Source organism: Theobroma cacao, chromosome 9 (assembly GCF_000208745.1).
Source record: "Theobroma cacao cultivar B97-61/B2 chromosome 9, Criollo_cocoa_genome_V2, whole genome shotgun sequence".
NCBI classification, from domain to species: domain Eukaryota; kingdom Viridiplantae; phylum Streptophyta; class Magnoliopsida; order Malvales; family Malvaceae; genus Theobroma; species Theobroma cacao.
In genome coordinates, this window is record NC_030858.1 from 11,385,492 (window position 1) to 11,411,052 (window position 25,561).

At 32.1% G+C, this 25,561-nt stretch overlaps 1 long non-coding RNA gene across 1 annotated transcript; it reads right to left on the reverse strand.

Moving 5' to 3' along the window:
• Positions 18,420 to 21,479, reverse strand: LOC18589208. The gene is made up of 3 exons (XR_001929161.1): positions 21,096 to 21,479; positions 20,388 to 21,023; positions 18,420 to 18,644 (listed from the first exon to the last, which is right to left on the reverse strand). It is a non-coding gene; the product is annotated as an uncharacterized LOC18589208 (long non-coding RNA).

Consider the following 25,561-nt stretch of genomic DNA (forward strand, 5'->3'; position numbering starts at 1 on the left):
CCCTCCCATTAAAAGAAAAATAAAGAGGTACTATTCGGCTATTATTGTTGTACAATTTTTTTTTTATTTCAATTCATCATCGACGAATTCTAAATTCGTTGAAATTTTTTTATCTCACAAACTCATGGATTTCACAACAATCTCTTTTTTTTTTTTTTTTTTCATGTTCAACTTTAACATCTTCACTTTCAAAAAAATATATAGAGAAGTTTTAAAGATTTTCCATGAAAATTGATAAGAATGTGGTCCACCAGTAGTATAGAATATTTTCCTAAAATTACGCATACGCAAAAGAATGTGTTTAACTTCTTTTACCAATAACAAGGATTGTTGCCATTAATGTTTAAGAGAGAAAAGCGGTGGAGAAACAAATTCTTTTTTCCCTAAAAGTAAAATATGACTATGTATTATTCTATTATCTTATCATTGATAGGTTAGAAAGTATATATTATTTTATTCTCTTAGCACTAAAAGTATTGATTTGTGAAATTAGAAAAATAAAACAAAGAGTAGTAATTGTATTTCTAGGAAAAAACAGCAAAGGATCGAAATTTAATTTTTTTTAAAAAATTATATTTATTATTAAATTAAATATAAAAGACATATTTATGTAATTATTAATAAGTGTAGGGCAAGAAATGGGGACATTTTCAAGTTTGGCGCTTTGTGCTGTGTGTGTGGTACATATCATAGCTAATGAATGGTGATCACCAGTTTCGGGCCAAAAAGATTCCTTTGGTCGTACTTATGAAACAAAGCAAGTATAAATATATAACATTCGTTTAAAATTATTATTTCAGTTTTTGCACAAGTCAAATGTTTTGATCATTTCTTATGGCACCGAGATCAGCGGAGCTGTCAAAATTTTCGCCTTAAATCAATGCTGCTTCTCAGGAACACCTTAATCAACGGAGCCGCTGCAACAACCCTCTCCTTTTTTTATATGCATACATCAACGTTGAAGGAACGCCAAATAAATCATTTTAATATAAGCCATAAAATAATTATAACTTTTTGTTGTTATTCTTAATTCTTTTACTACTAATGCCCGTAATGATTTAATTTTTTTTTTTCTAAATTTCATGTTATTTAAAGTCGAAGCTCTTTTTATACTTGTTATTCAGTGACTGTTTAATGAGAATAACTGAGTTGGTAATACAGTCATGAGTTTGAAAAGACACTTACTAAAATACCCAAAAATTAAATAAATATTTGAATTTGTTATGAAATATAATTTGAAATAATAACTATAAGAGAAAGTATTTAAATGAAGAGAAAGTATTTAGAAAGAGTAAAAAGATCTTATTCGAGTGTATTTACAAATGAAGTGAGGGGTCTATTTATAAGCTAATTACCTCTTATCTAGATAAAATTTACAAGATCAAAATAATACTAAGGGATTAGGTGGATGAATTAAATTCTAATCTTAATCTAATCTAATTTACATTTAAATCTATATATACGTAACATAAATGGATATTCAGAAAAATATTCATAACATTCTCCTTTGAATATCTATTTTATTAAGAATATGCCGTGTTAAAACCTTACAAGGAAAAAACCTCATCGAAAACAATTCGAGTGAAGGAAAAAGAGTACATAATTCTTATCAAAATACATTTTTCAAATATTGTCTCATTAAAAACCTTATAAAAAAAATCCAGTGAGAAAAACCTTGATGAATGAGAAGAGTACAATACGTATTTTACCCCCACTGATGACTGCATTATTTATAATCTTTAAAACGATTTCCAATCATTTGTACCAACTTTTGAAACATTATAGTAGGAAGGGCTTTGGTGAATAAATCTACTAGATTATCACTTGAACAAATTTGTTGAACACTAGTATCAATTTTTTCTTAGAGATCATGAGTAAAGAAGAATTTTGGTGAAATATGTTTTGTTCTATCACCTTTAATGTATCATTCTTTTAATTGTTTTACACAAGCGGTATTATCTTCATATAATGTTGTTGGAATTTACTTCTTAGTTGACAAGCCACATGTTTCTCAAATATGTTGAGTTACAAATCTTAACCAGACACATTCATGACTTGCCTTATGAATAGCGAAAATTTCTGCATGGTTGAAGAATGCCATGAAATAGCTGTACCTCCATATATGAATAAGTAACCTGTTTGGGATCGAGCTTTATGTGGATTAGATAAATATCTTGCATCTACATAACCAATTAAATTTGATTTTTTGATACATTTGAGTAATATAAACTCATGTTCATTGTTCCTCAAAAAAATCAAAGCATATGTTTAATTCCATTTCAATGTCTTTGAGTTGAAGAAGAATTATATCTTGCTAATAAATTTATAGCAAATGATATATCAAGTCATGTATTGCTAGTAAAATACATTAGTGCTCCAATGATACTAAGATATGGTACTTAAGGACCAAGAAGTTTATCTTCTTCACGAGGTCAAACATGGTTTTTTTTCACATCTAGTGGTCTTACAACTATTGGCGAACTCAATGGATGTGCTTTGTCCATATAAAATCGTTTTATCACTTTACTATATAATTAGATTGATGGACAAAAATTCTATTTGTCAAGTGTTCAATCTAAAGACTCAAACAAAACTTTTTTTTTTTCAAGGTCTTTCATATCAATTTCTTTATTCAAGTAATCCATTGCTTTTGATAACTTATCAAGAGTTCCAATAATATTTAGGTCATCAATATAAACATCAATTATGACAAATTCAGATCCAAATCTTTTTATAAAAACACATGGGCGTATAGAATCATTTTTATAACCTTTTTTTCGACAAATATTCACTAAGGCGATTATATTATATGTGTCTGGATTACTTTAATCCATATACATATTTATCTAATTTGATCGAATAAATATTCTAAGAATTCAAATTTCGTGCTTCAGGCAACTTAAATCCTTTGGGGATTTTATTATAAATATCGATATTAAGTAAGCCATATAAATAGGTTGTAGCTACATTCATTAAAAGTATTAATTTCAATCTTTTCATGTATTGCTAGACTAATTAATATAAAATTATAATTGCATCCACCACAATTTCGCAAGTGAATTCCACCTTGATTGCGTCTTTCTACATTGGTCAATTAATTCTATTTCTACATTTTTCAATATATGTAAGTTCAAGATCCTCAATTTTTCATAATATTTAGCGTTATATTATGTATAAAAAAATTGTCGATGTTTATTTTATTTTAGTTTTATCTTTTCCAGTCATTATATAATTGACTGAGATCTCTTTATTTTCATTGATTTCAGGTACTTAAATTTCTTCTGAAATTATGTCAAGGGTCTCTTATAGAGTTTATGTTTCTTTTTTCTGACCATTTTGAATATTTGCTCTTTTTCTTTTTTTATGATTTTATCTTTGGAACCGATTGGTCTCCATGCTTCCAATGTGCCTTGTCCTACAGGGATATCAATGCTAATAGAAGTATTTGCAGCTATTATATAAGATTTAGTTATTTTCTTTAGGTTAGTAAATATGTCTGGCAACTGATATACTATATTTTACAAAAGATTTATCTTTTGAACTTCAAGTTCACATTGATTTGTGTGATGATCAAAATTAGATAATGATAATTCATTTCAAGAAATTTTCTTTTTCAGCTACTTATTTTCTCTCCCTAATGTTGAAAAAAATTGTTTCATCAACATGACAATTGGCAAACTTTGCCGTGAATAAATCTCCTATTAACAATTTTAAATATTTAATTACAAATAGAGATTCGTATCCAACATATATTCCTAACCTATTTTGAGGACCTATCTTTGTGTATTGTGGTGGAACGATTGGAACATCTTCTGCACATCCAAAAATTCTTAGATGAGAAATATTTGGTTTCTGACCATAAACCAATCATATGAGGAGGAATTTATAATAACTTGTTGAACCTAATGTTTACAAGTGCTACAACATCTATAATGGCAAGCCTCCAAGCAGAAATTGAGAGTTTAGATTTCATAAGCAATGGCCTTGCAACTAATTGGAAGTGTCTTAGAAACGATTCTGCTAGACCATTTTGTTGATGCACATAAGCAACAGGTTGTTCAACAGTTATTCCAACTAATATGCAATATTAAAAGCTTGAGATGTAAATTCACCAGTATTGTCAAGATGAATAATCATAGTTGCAAAATTAGGAAAATGTACTTGCAAATAGATGATTGTAAATGCCAAATTGCAAGTTGATAATAAACACACATGTGACTAGTCGATGCATCGATTAAAACTATAAAATATCTAAATGATCCATATAGTGGATGTATGAATCTATATATATCATCTTAAATACGTTTAAAAGATGTAGGGGATTCAGTCCAAATTTAAGCTAGTAATGGTTTTATAATTAATTTGCCTTAAAAGCAAGAAACGCAAAAGAATTCATTAGATAAAAAAAAAATTTGGATTTTCAATGGATGATCACATTAATTTTCAATGATTTTGGCATCATTATTGATATGGGATGGTCCAACTGGTCATGCCAAACATTAAAATTATTAGTAAACTTCTAGTTTACTATAGTATGAGTTTCAATTATTTTAATATTGTGTAGTATAATCTAGAGAATAAAGCAGGTAATTTTTTTCAACACATTTTTCTTATTCGAGATAATAGATATAATATAGAGGTATTAAATGTCTCTTTTATTCGTTGTCTCAATATTTTCACGACTTGGTACTCTTTTTGAGCCCGTGACAACCGCTGCGATGTCCCGATAGACATACTTATCCGAAATGTCAACCGAAATCTCTCAAGGCTCTAGCATCAGTTTTTTGCCTCCCTTGTGAGCAACAGTTACTAAATATCATGTTTTAAAGGAATATAGACTATTTTCAAATCAAAGACAATCAAAAAGTAATTTCTACCGCACAGGGGTATTTTGGTCATTATTACTTGAAAATTTTGAAACCTACTAAAAATATAATATATAAATGAAAAATATACATTTCATATCTAAAAATAAATTTAGGGATCTAAATCATCCATTTAAAGTGAATTTTTATCTAATAGAACTAAATAAAAATATTGGATAAAATATTCCATTTTCATATAAAACAATATTTATAAAATTCTACGTAAACAATTACTGTAATATAATAACAAAATAAATTCATATACATAATAGCACACAGTGCCAGGGTATACAAAAATATTCTACAATGACATGTGAGTTCCAAAATAACAAAAATAAATAGGACTGTAGACCTACGATTTCTTAGGGTGCAAATCTAAAAGCAAATCCTCTACAAAATCGATTGCCTACAGACTACTCTAAACCTGAAATGGATGAAAAGAAGGGTGGTGAGTTTTTATAAACCCAATGAGTAAGCAAAGTTCATCTATAACATCTAAAGTAGAGTAAATGGAGACAATTTAAAATATCTCTTCATAATATGATTCATAACATTAAAACTCATTTCAACCATATAAAACAATTACATTTCATCAAAAATAATCAGTAAGGCTTATGACTCTCTTATAAGTTGACTCGTGCCAAAACTCGTACTCAGTGACACCTTGCGTCGGGCATCCAACCGAGTCCGCCAAGGCTGTTAAATTAACATATACACATAAAACATGTTTTTACGTTTAAAAACGTAGCCATTCCTTGGCGTTGACTGAGTTTCACCCTCACGTGGTGGTTCTACGTGAAGTGAACTCTAAACTACCTTAGGAGATACCCTCCGCGCCTCTCATACTATGGTAAAATATAACAGGGTTTACCGTGCCCCTCTAATAGGCTGGTTCACAGAAACCCGCCCACTGCAGTAAGCTAATCACTTACCCACCAAATCAATAAAAATTTCAACAGCATGACATGGCTAATATGATATTACCCAACCTGTCAGGGTAAAACAAAACAATTCATATATTCCACACAAACACAAATCCAGCCATTCATGCCATCACATTGTCAGAAGCCATCAATTCAAACCATATGTCAAAACATATATGTAACACAAATATATAGTCTCCACTTACTCAATTTCCAAAACCAGGATTCAATTTCAAACCAAATTATGAAACTCATTTCATTTAACCAACACTTTAGTTATAAAACATAATAGTTTACAATTTAAATTTATTATTCTTTAAAATCATAAAAACGAGTATAAACTACTTTAGATAATTAAGATGATCGTCTATTTACTCACTATAACGGGAGTACTCCTACTCCTAGTCCTCGGGTACGATATCCTTACCCTTACCAGAGAGCTTACCACCTATATGTAATACATAACAAGTAATTCAATATATTTATGTCAAACTGTTATAAAACTATTTGAGGCTCTTTATCAATGTATGAAATTGAATGAGAAATGTTCGAATAATCACTTAAAGATGGTGTTCTACGTAGGTTCAATTGTTATTGGACTAAAATGGTATTTGACCTAACTCGCACTATACACTGTTTAATTAGCCAAAACATCAAATTCAACTTCAAATAGATTCATTGCACTTTCGGTACTCCAATAAGTCCGTATACCTCCTTAGAAATCAATTCTAAGTCCATTAACTATAATTTTCTCATTATCGTTCAAGTCGTTTACTAAAAGAACTATACTTTTCGATAACCGTTTTCGATATCCGACATCACGAATCACAAAAAACGAGCTAGATAACATGAAATATGACAAAATTCATCTTCAAAATATTCCTTATAGAATTCGATCAATTAGGGTTTGATGAAGAACATGTTATTTTCTTACTTGTTTTTTCATACCGAATATCACAAAACACTAAAACACCAAGATAGCCTGAAATCTATTAAAAACCATCATCAAAACCTTCCCCCCTTGATTCGGCCAGCATGCTTCCATCATGAAAACTTGAGTTTCAACCATAGAAAATGAAAAAGAAAGCATGGGTAAGGTAGATCTTAAGCTAAATCGCGAAATCTTACCTCCGATCGCTTCGTTTTTTGAAAATCCAATTAATTTCTCTTGAATTTTTCCTCCTTAGGGTTTTTCTATGCTTTCCCCCTTTGTTCTTTGGCTTGAACGGCAATGAGAGAGTGAATGGGAGAGTTTATGTTGAGCTTATAAAGGAAATTATAAAATAATAAAAACTTGNTTTTTCTATTCTTTCCCCCTTTGTTCTTTGGCTTGAACGGCAATGAGAGAGTGAATGGGAGAGTTTATGTTGAGTTTATAAAGGAAATTATAAAATAATAAAAACTTGACACATGGCAACATATAATTGGTTCACATTTAAAACTTAACTAATAAGGCTTTTCCTTTCCACCACATATAATCCCATAATTATCCAAAGTATAAAATGATAATAAGTGAAATTCATGGGCTTGACAAGTGTCATGATGGTGTAAAATTTCAAAAATTCCAATTACATTCTCCTGGACACGTGAAATGAATGTTTTGCCCTTATGCTCAAATTGAAATGTTTCACTCCTCAATTTCAAATTATGTTCCAACTAGTCAAACTTGGTCAAAAATCTCGTCCAACATTCCAATTTTTTCCCTCGAGTGGCAAAATGACCATTTTGCCCCTACGTTATGAAAATTCCCGATTGGATTCTAAATTAATCCTCGAACTTTGAATCACCATTTTAAGACATTCTAAGGTTCAATAACTCTCAAATACATCCTAAAGTCTTTATTTGGACTAGTTCGAGGCTTTAATCGACTTAATTGTTCTACTAAGTACAATACCGACTTTTAACGATTTTTTGAGGCATCCAAGTATGCAGACATGCTATCAAGTACATGAATGACATGACAAGTATATTATAGAGCTGGGCTTGACAGCACTACCCCCCTTAAAATAAAATTTTGACCTCAAAATTTCACTTATCGGACTCGGAGAAAAGATGGGGATATTGGCTTCTCATCTAGTGCTCAACTTCCCACGTCATCTCCTCCATTCGAGCATTCTTCCACAACACCTTAACTATTGGGATGCTCTTATTCCTCAACACTCGATCCTTTCGATCTAGAATACGTACAGGCTGTACCTCAAACTTCAAATCTTCCTGCAACTCAATCGGAGGTGTCACGAGAATATGGGAGGGATTAGGTACATACTTTTTCAACATTGAGACGTGGAACACATTGTGAATCCAATCCAACTCTGGGGATAATTCTAGTCTATATGCCACAAGCCCAATCCTTTCAATGACACAAAAGGGTCCAATGTATCTCGGATTGAGTTTTTCCCGCTTTGCAAATCGAATCACACCTTTTATTATCCAACAAGATACCACAATTTACTACAATAGTATAATCAAATAAAACTTAATACCTCAAAGTATTCAAATCATTACCTTTTCAAGGAGAAACCTTAAGAAAAACTCTATCATCAACTTCAAATTCTAAGTATTTTCTCCGTCTATCAGAGTAACTTTTCTGTCTGTCTTGAGTTGTCTTTAATCGTTCTTAGATAACCTTGATCTTGTCATTAGTCAGATCAATCAGCTCTACATTAAACAATTTCCTCTCACCCACTTCATCCCAGCAAAGTGGAGTTCAGCACTTTCTCCCATACAGAGCCTCGTATGGTGCCATCCTAATACTAGACTAAAAACTGTTGTTATACGCGAACTCCACCAACGACAAGTGTCTGTCCCAACTCTTAGCAAAGTCAATGACACAAGCTCGTAGCATATCCTCTAAAGTCTAAATGGTCCTTTCAGGCTGACCATTTGTTTGTGGATGAAAGGCAGTGCTAAATCTCAAATTAGTTCCGAGAATTTCTTGAAATTTCAGCCAGAATCGAGAAGTGAACCGGGGGTCTCGATCTGACATGATCGAAACTGGGACTCCATGTAATCTCCCTATCTCATCTATATAAAGCTTAGCTAGTTTCTCAATGGAATACGTGCTATGGATAGCCAAGAAATGGGCGGACTTAGTCAATCTATCCACAACCACCCAAATAGCATCCTTCCCACTCTACGTATGCGGTAAACCTAATATAAAGTCCATAGTCACATGCTTCCACTTCCATTCAGGGATAGGTAGAGGCTGAAGAGTACCCGATGGTTTCTGATGTTCCGCCTTGATCTGTTGGCATGTGAGACATTTCGTCACAAACTCTGCTATGTCTCATTTCATACCCGACCACTAGTAACTTTCCTTGATAGTCCTATACATTTTATTGCTTTCGGGATGTAAAGCATAGGCGAAAGAATGAGCTTCCTCCAAAATAGCCCGTCTTAGTTGATCATCCTTAAGGACACAAACCCGATTCCCAAGCATCAAAATACCATCATCACCGAGTCTGAACTCACTAGTTTCTCCATCTCGTAACTTTTGAACTTCCCACTTCAACTCATCATTAGACTTCTGCAATTCTCTGATTTGATTCAACAGTGAGGGTCTCACAATAAAACTAGCAAGTAGGGTTCCATCCTCGCCATTACTCAACTGGATCCCTAGAGATTTCATCTCAAGTAACATCGGAAGATAAGAATTCTGAAATGATGCTAACGAAGATGAGGATTTACAACTTAAGGCATCTACTACAACATTTGCCTTCCCTAGATGATAATCAATCACTAAGTCATAATCCTTAATCAACTCTAACCAGCGTCTCTATCTTAGGTTGAGTTTTTTCTGGGTGAGCAAGTATTTCAAGCTTTTGTGGTCGATAAAGATCTTACAACGCTCACCATATAAGTAATGCCTCTAGATCTTCAATGCAAAAACTACTGCTGCCAACTCCAAATCGTGGTTAGGGCAATTCATCTCATGTTTCTTCAACTGCCGAGAAGTATAAGCTACTACTTTTTCTTCCTGCATTAACACGCACCCTAATCCCAATTTAGAGGCATCACTGTATACCACAAATTCTTTCCCACTAACAAGAAGTGTCAAAATTGGAGCGAAGGTCAACCGGTTCTTTAGCTCTTGAAACCGACTCTCATAAACATCATCCCACTCAAACTTAATTCTTTTATGAGTCAGAGGAGCAACTATCAATGAGAACCCCTAAACGAACCTCCTATAATAATCGGCTAAACTAAGGAAACTCGGAATCTCTGTCACCGTTTTTGGTTGCTCTCATTGTAAGATTGCCTCAATCTTCTTGGGATCGACATAAATTTCAGCTCCAAACACAACATGTCCCAAGAAAACCACTTCCTTCAACCAGAACTCACATTTCGAAAACTTGACATAAAGTTGTCTCTCCGCAAGGTTTGCAGCACAATGCGCAAATGGATAGCATGTTTATCATCATCCTTCGAATACACCAGGATGTCATCTATAAACACTATCACGAACTTATCCAAGTACGAGTGGAACACCCTATTCATAAGGTCCATAAAAATTATCGGGGCATTAGTCAGACCAAAAGGCATAACCAAAAACTCGTAATGCCCATAACCAGTCTTGAAAGCAATCTTAGGTACATCCTGTTCCTTGATCTTCAACTGATGATACCCAGACCTCAGATCAATCTTAGAAAACACCATAGCACCCTGTAGCTAATCAAAAAGATCATCAATCCGTGGTAGAGGATATTTATTCTTAATGGTCACTCAGTTCAACTGATGGTAGTCAATACATAGTCGAAGAGTGCCATCTTTCTTCTTTACAAATAGGACTGGCGCACCCCAGGGAGAAGTACTAAGGTGAATAAAACCCTTATCTACCAAGTCTTGCAGTTGGACTTTCAACTCCTTTAACTCCGCTGGAGCCATCCGATACGGAAGAATGAAAATAGGTGTGGTACCCAGAAGTAGATCAATAGAGAACTCAAGCTCTCGATCAGGAGGTAGTCCCTGTAATTCACTCGAAAACACATAAGAGAACTTATTTACTATTGGGACATCCTCTAACTTAGGTTCCACCTTTAAGGTATCAATCACATGTGCTAGATAAGCCGAATACCCTTTCTGCACTAGTTTCAAAGCTTTGATAGCCGAGATTACACAAGATGGTAATACTCGGCGTTCCCCTGCAAATACAACTTCTACTCCTTCAGAATTCTGAAGTACAACTTCCTTCCTAAAACAATCCACATTCGCCCGATGTGTAGTCAACTAATCCATACCCAATATCAAATCAAAATCTTGGATTTCTAGAGGAATTAAGTCAGCCCTGAATTCTTCCTCACCAACCCTTATTCCACAGTCTCTAGAACAGGTGTTTTTAACCAACTGCTCTCCTAGAGGGGTATGAACTACAATTTTCTCCTCTAAAGGTGACAGGTTTCTATCAGAAAAGGAAGCAAATGTCGTGTTCACATATGATCTATTAAAAAAAACAGAACGAGTTTAGACAACTTTAGATCCTATATGCAGATGCATGCATTCAACTCAATCTAACTTAACTTGGGGTCACACTGACACTGTAGTTTTTTTTTTTTAAAATAACTTTAAAACCAATGGCTCTGATTCCAATTGAATTGTCATGACCCGATACTCTCTTCGAGCCCGTGACAACCGCCGCGATGTCCCGATAGACATACCTTATCCGGAATGTCAAACGAAACCTTGCAAGGCTCTAGCATTAGTTTTTCGCCTCCTTTGTGAGCAACAGTTACTAAATATCATGTTTTAAAGGAATATGGACTATTTTCAAATCAAAGACAATCAAAAAGTAATTTCTACCACATAGGGGTATTTTGGTCATTTTTATCCAAAAATTTCGAAACCTGTTAAAAATATAATATATAAATGAAAAATATACATTTCATATCTAAAAATAAATTTAGGTATCTAAATCATCCAGTTAAAGTGATTTTTTATCTAATAGAACTAAATAAAAATATTGGATAAAATATTCAATTTTCATGTAAAACAGTATTTATAAAATTCTACATAAATAATTACTGTAGCGTAATAACAAAATAAATTCATATACATAATAGCACACAACGCCAGGGTATACAAAAATATTCTACAATGACATGGGAGCCCCAAAATAACAAAAATAAACGGGACTGTAGACCTACGATTTCTAAGGGTGCAAATTCAAAAGCAAACCCTCAGCAAAATCGACTGTCCACAGACTGCTCTGAACCTGAAATGGGTGAAAAGAAGGGTGGTGAGTTTTTATAAACCTAGTGAGTAAGCAAAGTTCATTTATAACATCTAAAACCGAATAAATGGAGACAATTTAAAACATATCTTCATAATATGATTTATAACATTAAAACTCATTTCAACCATATAAAACAATTACATTTCATAAAAAATAATCAGTAAAGCTTATGACTCTCTTAAAACTTGGCTCGTGCCAAAATTCGTACTCGGTGACACCTTACTCCGGGCATCCAATCGAGTTCGCCAAGGCTGTTAAATTAACTTATACACATAAAACATGTTTTTACGTTTAAAAACGTAGCCGTTCTTTGGCGTTGGTTGAGTTTCATCCTCACGTGGTGGTTCGCCGTGAAGTGAACTCTAAACTACCTTAAGAGATAACCTCCGCGCCTCTCATACTAAGGTAAAATATAACGGGATTTACCATACCCCTTTAATAGGCTGGTCCACGGAAACTCGCCCACTGCAGTAAACTAATCACTTACCCCACCAAATCAATAAAAATTTCAACAACATGACATGGCTAATATGATATTACCCAGCTTGTCAAGGTAAAACAAAACAATTCATATATTCCACACAAACACAAATCCAGCCCCTCATGCCATCACATTGTCATAAGCCATCAATTCAAACCATATGTCAAAACACAAGTATATAGTCTCCACTTACTCAATTTTCAAAACCAGGATTCAATTTCAAACCAAATTATGAAACTCATTTCATTTAACCAACACTTTAGTTATAAAACATAATAGTTAACAATTTAACTTTATTATTCTTTAAAATCATAAAAACGAGTATAAACTATTTAAGATAGTTAAGATGATCGTCTGTTTACTCACTATAACGGGAGTACTCCTACTCCTGGTCCTTGGGTACAGTATCCTTACCCTTACTAGAGGGCTCACCACTTATACATAATACATAACAAGTAATTTAATATATTTGTATCAAACTGTTATAAAATTATTCCAAGCTCTTTATGAATATATGAAATTGAATGAGAAGTGTTCGAATAATCACTTAAAGATGGTGTTCTACGTAGGTTCAATTGTTGTTAGACTAAAATGGTATTCGACCTAACTCGCACTATACACTGTTTAATTAGCCAAAACATCCAATTCAACTCCAAATAGATTCATTGCACTTTCAGTACTCTAATAAGTCCGTATATCTCCTTAGAAATCAATTCTAAATCCATTTACTATAATTTTCTCATTATCGTTCAAGTCGTTTACTAAAGGAACTATACTTTTCGATAACTATTTTCGATATCCGACATCACGAATCATCAAATACGAGCTAGATAACATGAAATATGACAAAATTCATCTTCAAAATATTCCCTATAGAATTTGGCCAATTAGGGTTTGATGAAAAACATATTATTTTCTTACTTGTTTTTTCATACCGAATATCACAAAACACTAAAAACACCTAGATAGCCTGAAATCTATCAAAAACCATCATCAAAACCTTCCCCCCTTGATTCGGCCAGCATGCTTCCATCATGAAAACTTGAGTTTCAACCATAGAAAATGAAAAAGAAAGTATGGGTAAGGTAGATCTTAAGCTAAATCACAAAATCTTACCTCCGATCGCTTCGTTTTTTGGAAATCCAATTAATTTCTCTTGAATTTTTCCTCCTTAGGATTTTTTTAATCTTTCCCCCTTTGTTCTTTGGCTTGAACGGCAATGAGAGAGTGACTGGGAGAGTTTATGTTGAGTTTATAAAGGAAATTATAAAATAATAAAAACTTGACACATGGCAACATATAATTGGTTCACATTTAAAACTTAACTAATAAGGCTTTTCCTTTCCACCACATATAATCCCATAATTATCCAAAGTATAAAATGATAATAGGTGAAATTTATGGGCTTGACAAGTGTCATGGTGGTGTAAAATTTTAAAAATTTCAATTACGTCCTCGTGGACAAGTGAAATGACCGTTTTGCCTTTATGCTCGGAATTAAAATTTTTCACTCCTCAAGTTCAAATTATGTTCCAACTAGTCAAACTTGGTCAAAAATCTCGTCCAACATTCCAATTTTTTCCCTCGGGTGGCAAAATGACCATTTTGCCGCTACGTTATGAAAATTCCCAATTGGATTCCAAATTAATCCTCGAACTCTGAATCACCATTTTAAGACATTCTAAGGTTCAATAATTCTCAAATACATCATAAAGTCTCTATTTGGACTAGTTTGAGGCTTTAATCGACTTAATTGTACCGCTAAGTATAATACCGACTTTTAACGATATTTCGAGGCATCCAAGTATGCAGACATGCTATCAAGTACATGAATGACATGGCAAGTATATTATAGAGCTGGGCTTGACAAATATGATATCTATTCAGACAAATATTTTTAAAACTTAATAAACTTCTTTAAGACTTAGTTGAAATTGATACATCCTCTATTATAAACTTTGTTCCTCTAGGTAATAAAATATTGGCTCTTTCAAAGTTTTTAATTAATTTTGTACTACCACATATTGTACTGACATTGGTTTCTTCCATTGTTAAGTAAAAAAAATATTTCTTGTCTATAATGTGTGTTGTAGCAATGTCTGCTAGACATACATTTACATTATAGATCTTGAATCCAATAAGATGAATATCTATATTTTTTTAATAAAAAAAGATATATATAATAAGAAACTTACAAGTTAACACAAAAGAACATTAAATATAGAATTAAAATACATAATAAAAATATATCATTTAAATATAATGAGAATATATAAAAGCATCTTCATAATAAAGTTATACTATTAAAATATACTAACAAACTATTAAGAAATTTTAGTCTTGAATGTTTTCATTACCAATCAGATGATCAATTTCTCTTTTAGAATGGATAAGAAAATCTACGACATCTTGATGTGTTATACCAACTTGGCTATGGTTAAAATCATCTTAAACAAAATTTACTTCGATATTTTTTTTAGCATTTAGTGATACTTTATAAAGTTCAACATTGTTTTTTCCTTTTAGCAGTCAGTGATGTTTAATAAAGGTTCAACAATATATTTCGACATATAACAAATATGTGACAAATGGCCTTTTATACCACATCGATAATACGATATTTTTTATGTTGTTTTATTCTATACATTTTTGTCTTTTTCTCATATCTTTTTACTATTCACCCACTCTTGGTGGGTTAAATTATACATCCACTCCTGGTAAGTAAAACTAAAGTTAGACATCCACTCTTTGTGGGTGAAATTAAAGTTATCCATCTACTCTTGGTGGGTAAAACTAAAGTTATCCATCCATCCCTTGCGAGTAAAGTTATCCATCAACTTTTGGTGGGTAAAGTTATTCTTAGAATTAAAATAGATATTAATGTAAATTATTATGGCGACCTTTTTCATGTTCATAACCATAATTATTAAAAATGTTGCATTCATTTTAGAGAATGGACAAGGTTCATGATTTTTCATTAGTAACTCGCTATTTTGCTCAACCATAAAAACATGAAATCCAAAACAAAACGTATTTTTGGATTACCAAAAAAAAAGTATTTTTCACTTGTTACAAAATAAATATTATACAAAGTTGGATATCATACAAAGTCAATTTCATATGTTCAATTTAAAAATATCTTATGCAAAAGTTCATAATATTAAAGATAGATTTACATATATTGAGTAAAATCATAGTAGAACTTCAACAAATAAATTATTTAAAGATCATATATATTTTCATGCTCAACGTAATTTAATAAGTTAAAAGATAAAAATATGATAAATACTACATGATAGCAAAATTCACATTAAGATTGAGTTTTCAGGAATGAAAACACTAAAGAGATATCAAGTCACTTACCTAATATCTTAAAACTAGAAAACAAGTCACTTACTTGATTTGTTAAAATAAAAAAAAAAATTAAAGAACAACCATTGAAATTCTTTTGAAGTTTGGAGATAATGAAAACAAAATAATATCAAAACTTGAGATATTAGATGATCATGCTGATAACGTATTATGAAGTATAACTTGAAATAACAACTATAAGAGAAATATAAGAGAAAGTATTTAGAGGGAGTAAAAAGATCCTATTCAATTGTGTATTTATAAATGAAGTGAGAGGCTTATTTATAGGCTAATGATCTCTTATCTAGATAAAATTTATAGGATGAAGATAATACTAGGAGATTAGTTGGATGTATTAAAGTCTAATATTGATCCAATCTAATTTACATTCAAATCTAGATATACATAAAATAAATAGATATTCATAAAAATATTCATAATAGAATTTCCTTTTTCAAGAATAATAATAAAAGTTATCTACTTTTGCTAGGTAAATGTTTTTTTGGGTAAAATACATTGACCCTTTCAACTTTTGACCATAATTATACGTGAGTCCATTAGTTTTCAAAATGAACATTCTGTCCTAAATGTATAAACGAAGTTAATGCCTATTTATGAAATATCTAAAATGTCTTTCCTTTTTTTTTTCCACACTCTTCCTTTCTCTCAGGTCGGTTGACGACGCTTCCTTACACTGGTTGAATCTGACCATAGAATACCAAATCTGATTGAATCTCTCTAGGCTCCCTTGGGAAGCACCATGTGCTCTTGTGGGGAGCCCCAGATCAGGGTCCCTAGGGGAGTACGGATGCTCTGTTGGGGAACTACTCCCCTGGGGAGCCCCAAATTGAGCTCCCGAAAGGAGCATCAAGGGAGTTCAATTTCAAACTCCCTAGGAGAGCACCGAGGGAGCTCGAAGGAAGCGCCAAATCGGTGTTCCCTTGGGTTAGCCGCAAATGGTCGGTCGAAAGATTTTTTTTTTTTGAAAAAGAGCAAAAAATTTTAAATGAAAATTATAATATATATAGTGGTAATTTTTAAAACTAATGAAAAGTAAAATTATTTTAAAAATATTGTCACTTTATCAAACTAATAGAAATATTGATGATTGACTAATAACAAAACTTATGTGTTTGACGAAAATATTCTTTTATAACGGCGTGTTCATTTTGAAAACTAATGAATTCACGTGTAATTATAATCAAAAGTTGTAGAGATTAGCGTATTTTATGTATTTTTTTACGTTATTTATTTTTACTTACTCTCCCATCTATAGAGTGAATGTGCCAATATGAACTATTCTTTGCCCTTTTAAAGACATGAGAATTGAGCCAGAAATAGACGAGACGTCGACGCCTTGTTTCCATCCTAGTATGATTTGTCGGTTGGGGCCAAATATATCTGGTTTTTACTTTGACGTTTCTTTTAAAAGAGTAAGTACTCTTCTTATCGCTAGCCCAATGAGTTTGTAGGAAAAGTGCTCTTAACGTAGAATTTTTCAAAAACCATGGTTATATATGGTGGAATTCTTATTTTAATCTTATTGAACTTATTTAAAATAATGAAGAATATTTTGCTCTATTTAAAATATATTTGTTAAAAATTTTCTATCAATTTTCACCTTCATTTGCTCGTTTTCCTAAAATTTTATTTAAAGTCAGAAATTCAATTTCAATTTTTATAAAATTGAAATAGAATTGTTCATGGGTTGTTAAAATTTAAGTGTTTACAAGACGAGTTAGGCCAGACCGAGTGCAGTCGACACTTTAAAAACTTTAAGTTATTTATTATTAAAATATTAAAAAATAGTTTATATTAATATTTTAGTAAGGTTTGCTTGAGATAAGAGACCTAGCCCAAGATAATGAAACATCGACTGTTTTGGAATATTTTGTCTTGGTAACAGTCTTATAAAATGACAAGGAAAATACGAAAAAAAAGAAGTTACTTCATGTCAAGACGAGAAAACCATGAAGAGGAAAACGAAATCTCAAGCACATTTTTCACATCCCATGTGAACTACTTTGTGGTTGATCTATACATGCTACTAAAAGTAAGTCGTGCAATTAAAATAAGCCCTTAATGGGTTCACTTCTAAATTGATACTAGCAAAAGGACCGTGCTTCTTGACAAGGAATATGGATGTTTTAACAATATATATAAATAAATATATAAATAAATATATATATATATAATATGGATTCTCAAAATAAATTAAAAGTGAAATCACAGATAAAAGGCAATGTTTTAAAAAACCTTAAACTGCCATGTTTTTAACACTTGGAAATGTATTGGATCTAGCTTAAGCGTCTCAAAGATAATCTTACCTGTAGCATTAGTAAATTAGATAAAAAGCCCTAAGCAAAAGTGTAACGACTCACTCCTCCAGCTGCTACCGGCGCACAAGTCATGTAAGCAACCCTACACAATTCGGAAAGCTTTCTAAACATATTAATCTTACCAAATAAATTCTTTCTTTTATCATGTACTAACAATGTTATATAACTAGAATTGAAAATTTAATTCTTAAACATTCATAAAACTTCTTTAAAATATATGTACAACAAGTCTTGAAATGTAATCCTTCGAACATTACACCATTTAAATTTCATCAAACAGTATCCAAGGGCTTCAGACCAAAATAGTTTTATGAATACATCATTTTATTTAAAAACAGTAGACAATTTGACCTCTAAACGGCAAAGTGGCATAAGGAAAGTGCTATGAGATGCCAATTACCTATGCAGCAAGTTGAAGTCCCCTCACCACAGCTGCTCCCCATTTAATTCACTTTTCTGCCATTGTCAACTAGTTGGGGTGAGCCTTTCATACTCAGTGAGTGAGTGAAGATGGGAAACAAGCATAAAGGTTGAATACTGGATAAATACTGAACCTTTAAATACAATTTAAGTATGAGCTTGTGACATGATGAATATATGTCGTATACATCTCAAATTATGAATAAAATCAGGGTACATGACATGCATAAACTATATACGAAAATCCCAAGTGAAAACTTGTTGAAAACTACTCAAGAGCACTCATCTTTCTCAAAACCAGGATCTAAGGTCTATCCTTGACCAGGATAATTTCAAGGCATCCTAGTGCCAAAACAGTGTTCAATACAATGTAACCAGAAATTTCCCTTTTCTTGCTATACAAACATTTCAAAACAGTATTTAATATCCAAATGCTCTCATTCAAAAATTATTCCATGGCTTGTAAATTAAGTGATAGATATAAATGCACGGCAAGTAAATAATGAATTCATTTGAAATTCATACCATGCCAAATCCAGTACATAAATAAACCACCAGCCAGATAGGATCCAGGTTTACTTTAAACCAACTAATGTGCAAAGCATTGGCAAAAGAAAACAGAATCAAATTCAGTGCATCAAATGCCAAATCATTGCTAAAACCTTTGCTTATTTAATTATGCAAGAAAATCCCTCAAGTTTCAAAGCATTCTCAACTTGCCTTTAATTGTCAAATGCTCCTTTAAATCAGTTCATTGCTTGTGAAACCAAATAATACTTAAAATGCATAAGGCATGTAAATATATTCGGACAAATCAATGTCATGCCAAATATAAGGCCAAACGCAATAGTCAAACCGAGCCATGATCAAATTTCATCTTATAAAAATTTCAAAGTATGCTAAGTATTAACGAGCAAATCAAGTCATATATTACCAACAAATCAAACTCGGGTAGGTCTAAGTAACTCTATGGGACTCTCCCATCAGCCCAAATAATAAACATATATGGGGCATCCTCTCCCATCAGCCCACATATAAACATATCTAGGGCATCCTCTCCCATCAGCCCCCATAACAGATCCCTCTAGCTAGAGTATAATCTATGTGCATATAGGTTACGTTTACTGTCGTAACTACAGGACCTAAACCCGAGATAGGTTTTTTTTTTTCAACTATATAACCAGGGGTTTTCAAATATATTTCAAAGACATGCCATGATATTAATGAAAAGTGATGTTGGCAGCATTTTAAATCAATGTTATGCACATGGCAAGCTCAATAAACCCTTCCCAAGATTAATGATTAGCAACCATGCTCATGAATCATATCATTTACTCAAACAGGGTATAGAACAGTAAAACAGCCACTGTGTGGCTCATGTGACAATATTCTCCTTAAAAATGAGTTTGAGGAGTAAATTGACTCAAAGGGCTTGTTTCCCAATTTAAGATTACTTATATACTAGTTTACACACATAGTAGTATTCTTTTGAAAATCCACTTTGAAACCAGCATTTAACTCCCTCATTTTAAAGTTATGCTCAACACATTTTAGAGCACCAAACTCAGCACATAAATCATGTTTATAGCTACCAGCTTATTTATTTCCAGTAGTACAAATCATACTCGTACAATTCAAAACCAAATTCAAGAGAAATCAGCACTAAGTCAACTACCAGCTCATGCTTCCCAACATCAATGAAATTCAATCATGCTTTATGTGCATAAATATATATATATATTTTCTAAAGTGTATTTTGAAATAGATACGCCCACTCACATTGATGGTGTGATTTCCCACCAGCACCAATCCACTAATCCTTTGACCACTTACTGCTCTTGAGCTTCAAATTGCTTCCTTAAGCTTCAAATATTTCCTTTGAGCTTCAACAGATTCTTTAAGTCCCAATATTTGCTTAAGCTTCCTAGTATTCCAATAACATAACACAGTTTTCTAGCATTCGAATTTACAGAATTTAGCTTAAGCTTAGCTTCCTACATTTAAAATCAATGCCCAGTAAACTATTTACAAACCCAGCATTAAACTCAAGCTTAAGCTTAGAAACATAAGACCATACTTTATTTCCAGCAAGACATTTATCCCAATAAATATTTAAACCATGCTAAATTTTCACCCTTCAATCATGCTATATAAAACTCTAAATCACCAACCCAGTATCATGCTTTATCTTAGTAATTTATTTGAGCTTTCAAAATACATTTTCTTAAGCTTTCTCGGACGTTCAAATTTCCAGTATTGTCATTTAAAATTTGAACTAGTTTCCCATGTGTTTAACTAGCAGCTTTAAACCACAATTCATGCCCAACATCAAAACATCCTAACCCTCACCTTTTGGCTTGAATTTAGCTTAACAAAACTCCTAGAAATTCTCCAACCAAGGAAATCACAACTTGGCTGAAACATAATCAAAACCAAAGTTACAACCAGTTAAATTCAAACTAAGGCTGCTAGGGAGCTTGACCTCACCTTGGTTGCTGATTTCTTAGCTTTAAATTGAAGATCCAAATACTTGAAGGCCAGGGAGAAGATTGAAATTATTCTGCCAGGAATATTTTATTTATTTATTTATTTTTTGAAAAGGCTTCAAGAATAAGCTTGGTGTAACAAGGAAACAGCTTGAAGAAGGAAAATTATCAAGAACCCGTGGAGGTGCTAAATCCTTGGAGGAGTAAAGCTTGGCATTAAGAAGAGTCAAGAAACAAACAAATAGCCGCATGAATGATAAAGTAAAAGAATGATTAAGGTTACTAAGGCTCGGTGAATTGCCCAAAGTGATTTAAGAAAGCCACACCATTTTGTTAAAGCTTGGGGTTGGGGTGGGGGGGAAGGGAGACAACCTTGTGTTGTCTGCCCATGCTTTTTTTTTTAAATTTTTATTTCTATATATTTTATTAATATATTTATATATATATTTGCTTTAAATTTAAGGGTGGGCTAATTGTTCATTAGTCTATGACGATTTTACTGCTTTTTAATTTAGTCCTCCAATATATTTCTTGTCCCTTTCAATTTAGTCCTTCTTTCATCTAATCACATTTTACTCTATGCAATTGCATCCTTCCTCTTGAAATTTCATTGTTCCTCCTTCCATTCCATCTCTATTCTTTTATTTTCTACGTTCATGTTCTTAGAATTCAATCCTCATGCATAATTTTCCTTTAATTTATTTAGCCAATCAAGTTTAAATTCCTATATATTTGGTTTCGAAATTTATTTTCACCGTCGTATTTAGTGGATGATCAAAACCGTCCTAATATACTAGGAAATGGGATGTTAAAAAAAGCATCTCAATGCTTAGGTTTTTCAATTACACGTAATTGTACAATTGAGAGTCTTTAAGAATTGAAAAAAAAAGGACAAAATTTTTGCGTTGAGCTTAATATGAAGAGATATATTAGGTAAAGTAATAAAAAATTATTTAAGCATTAAAATTTAAGCAATTAGTTTTGGTTGATAGACTTGTAACTCAAAACAAAATTTGTCTTAATAAGTGGATTTGGAGTTATGCAACAAATAAAACAATTTATGAGAGTCATTATTGTAGAAGAAAATGGAGGAAACTCTACCAGCCTTTTCCCAAACCTTGATGAATAACATTTTGTTCTCTTCCTTGTGAAGGATTTTTGTGAGCTCATTGTCAAGCAATAACAATTACTTCAGATATGTGGCCACAGGATTCGGATACACCATCAACAATGGTAGTGTCAAATATTTGACTTAAATTTCAATTGAGAATTGGTTTAGATTTGGGTAAAATTCTATTAGTTGAGAGTTATTTGGTGATTAAATTTATTTAAAAGGAAAGTATATTTAATAGGTAAGAGTTCTTAATGTGTAGGAATTCTTGGTGACCAAGTAATAAGTGTTGGAAAAATAGAAATATTTCATAGGGCTTCAATCCCATATTGTCTAGCTACAAAAGATGTTAAGTGCTTTATATAAGTAAACCCATTATAAGCTTACTGTAAGCAAGAAAAGAAAGTGGATTTACGCATACATGAGATTGTGTCAAACCTTGAGAAAATGTGAATTTTCCCCTTTGTGCATGAGTATACACATAGGAAAAACCCAAGTGATATTTTATATCTTGGTAGTTTATTTTTTACCTTACTTAACTTAGCTTTTTTACCATGGTAAAGAGTTAGTCTTTGATACTACCCAAATGATATTTTATACCTTACTTGACTTAATTTTTTTACTGTGGTAAATAGTTAGTCTTTGATTGAATCAATCTATCAAACTCAACCTTTATAATGTTATAGAACGCCAGTCTTCTAAAACCTTGTATAACGTTATAATTTTCTCTTGATTTTCTGAAATGTTATTCCTCATTCTCCTCTATCCTCAACCTATAAATACTAGCCTCTATCTCAATTCATAACAACTCACCTCTTAGTTTTTCCTTTTCTCTGCTAGGTTACTACTTAGTTTTAATTTCCTGTTGTCCTTGGTATCCTTGATAGTTTGTGCAAGTTAATCAAGAAGAGTTTGTCAAATCTTGGGGGATAACCACTACAGTCCTTTTGTATCGAGTTTCATACTCCGAAGGGATGAAAATTATCCTTAAGGACCGTGAAACACGTCTTAGACTTTTTTGTATTATTTGTATGCTTCATTATTTCGCCAATAATCTTAAGGATAATTTCCAGCCTTGAACCAACGAAAGTAGGTGTGTCTATTTCAAAATACACTTTGAAAATATATATGTATATATAAGCGTGATTGAATTGCATTGATATTGGAGAAGCATGAGCTTATAGTTGCCTTAGGTGTTGATTTTTTCAATTGTATAATTATTATTTAAATTCCCATTAGTTTACTTAGAAAGCATGATTTATTGAGCTTTATTGATTTAAAAAGCATGACAACATTATTTATTTTAAATAAATTTATTATTAATGATTGCTTTATTGCTATTTGTTTTCATTGATGCTTCTATTTAGCTTAAACAAAAAAGTGAGGATCATGTTATAAAATATAACACCATTTGCTTGATGAGACACATGCTGTCCATGAAGCTAATCGCATGAAAGTTTTCATTAGTGGATATGCAATATTTTTATGTGGAATATTCTTGGGACATAGGGATTCATTGCAATATTGATTCAATCCATGATTTCTCATGCAAGGCTATGTCAATTTGCAGAAACTACTTTAGTCATTGAGGTTCTTGTGGTATGACATCATTTAGGATATTGTGATGCATCCCAATTGTGGACAATGGACTAAAGGAAATTTTTTATACTAGATTTGAGAAATATCATGGTGTTTTAGGTCTCATTTAAACGCTTAAACTACCGAAACTTGGCATTAGTGGTTGCATTGACGAATATAGTGTTTACAACCTTCACTAGCATAAAATATATTGAGCATTAATATAAGCAAACCATGGATTTCAATGTTGATTTGAAAAGTGAATATTTATAATACTATATATATATATATATGGTTTTAACCTTAGGAAACAAGCCTTTGAGTCATGTTTATTTCCCTAACTCACCTTTAAATGAAAATGTTGCCACATAAGTCATATAATGGTCGTTTTAGTGCATTATACTTTATTTTAATTGGCATACATGATTTATGATGATGCTTGCTGTAAAACCCGACCCTATAAATACATGTCATGACATACATGCATTGAGTAGCATGTTATTACGCTAGAAAAGCACCTAAGAATAGACGAAACCCGATATTGTACCTAACGGTACACTTAAATTGATTTAACCTCGAACTAGTTCAAATAGGAATTGTAGGATGAAATTTAATATTTTATAGTCCAGGAATGACTAAAAATGATTGTTCGGAGTTCGAGGGTTCATTTGGGGTAAAATTAGAAATTTTGATATTCAAGGGCAAAATCGTCATTTTGCCACCTAAGATAATAATTTGATCATGGAGTGAAATTTTTGACCAAGATTAACTATTTGGAGTATAATTTAATGATAGGAAGTGAAAAAGTTTAATTCTGGTGATTTTTGGAGTGTAGGGGCAAAATCGTAATTTTGCCACCCACGGACAAAATTTGAGATTTTGAGAGAATTTAGATCAAATTTGACAAATTGGAGAATGGTATGAGTATAAGGGATGAAAAATATGTCTATGGGCAATTTTTCAATTTTTGGGGCAAAAATGTAATTTTTGACTTTTACGGGGGCAAAAGTGTAAATTTCAAAAATTACTCCACCGAGACTTTGGATGAGTCTGAGAATTTTATCTAAGCTATGAATATATGAGACAAGTGTATGGTGAAAATTTGGAAACAAATGGATGAAATTTTAAAAATGGGCCAATGGGAAAGTGACATGTGGCATTTTTTAATGATATAATATTATTTTAATGAAAAGTCAGCCCATTTAAACCCAAATTTTAAGTGCTGGCCGGCCATAAGGAAGAACAAGAGAGGAAATAGAGAGGAAAGGAAGAAAAAAAGAAAAACCAAAGAGAAACAAGAAAATTCAAAGGGAAATTCGCGGTTTTCGACCGTTTACGCGTCTAACGGTAAGATTTTTCGATTTTAGCTTGATTTCTACCTTTCCTATGCCTTTATTTCCATTTAGCATGCTTGAGGAGAGAGATCAAAAAGTGATATCAAGGGCTGGACGAAATTCTAGGGGAGAGAAATTGAAATTTTTAGGTTTTGATTTTTAGTTAAATTGATAGTTTTAGTTAGTTAAATGTGTTTAGAAATTAAATTGGGCAAGAAATCATTAAATTTTCACAATACCCACTCTTGGCTGGATGCTCAATGCTGTACAATGATGATGAATTGATTTTATTCTAAGGGAAATGAAGAGAAAATGATGAAAAACGATTAAACGTGATAGAAAAACAAAGTAGAAAATTAACCGAGTTAATGTCCCATTTTTGGCCGAATTTTCCAAGGAAGGGAGTGAGCTGATTTTGTTGTTTTTAGAAGGTTATTGGCTGAT